General features: G+C 30.4%; 1 long non-coding RNA gene across 1 annotated transcript in view; it reads left to right on the top strand.

The window, feature by feature from the left end:
• LOC108764307 (uncharacterized) overlaps window positions 1–606 on the top strand; it is a 7,688-nt gene extending 7,082 nt beyond the window's left edge. Inside the window, exon 3 of the long non-coding RNA XR_001940264.1 lies at window positions 541–606. This is a non-coding gene — a long non-coding RNA (uncharacterized LOC108764307). The remainder of the gene's footprint in view (window positions 1–540) is intronic.

Below are 606 nucleotides of genomic sequence, written 5' to 3'. Positions count from 1 at the left end.
AAAACTCAAAATTTAAAATCGCTATTTCTTCGAAAATAAATTTAAAAAAAAAATCCCGATACACGTGTTCGCTTATTTTATACCTACAATTGGTAAAAAAAGTTTGAAGCGATTTAAAAATGTCGAAAAAAAGTGTTCGGTTTGTAAAAGAATGCCTCATATGCATATTGCATGGTATCCGTCCGTCGTTTTCATTAACGGCAAAACCTTAACACATATGACATATATTTTATCACATTTTTATAATACATATTTAATTTTATAATACATATTTAATAACACATATAACACAAAAAAATTATATATAAACATTTATAATACATAACGTCTATAACACATAATGTCTATATCTATAACACACATAACACATAACGTTAATAAATATATATGTATGACACATGTCTTTATAACACATATAACAATTGGTAATTAATCCAATAGCCATTGTTGTCAATGATCTGTTGTAATCTAGTCCTCATTGACTGAGATAGGTGCTGGCATATCGGGTCGGTCGCGAAGCCTGTTCCATATATCGTAAAGCTGGATTAATGCATCTCGAGTTCTGTGCTGTCCGGATCTCCATTCCCTGACCATAATTCCCCACAA

This window comes from Trachymyrmex cornetzi, unplaced genomic scaffold (assembly GCF_001594075.2).
Source record: "Trachymyrmex cornetzi isolate Tcor2-1 unplaced genomic scaffold, Tcor1.1 scaffold113, whole genome shotgun sequence".
Taxonomy (NCBI): Eukaryota; Metazoa; Arthropoda; class Insecta; order Hymenoptera; family Formicidae; genus Trachymyrmex; species Trachymyrmex cornetzi.
This window is presented reverse-complemented; position numbering and strand designations above follow the sequence as displayed.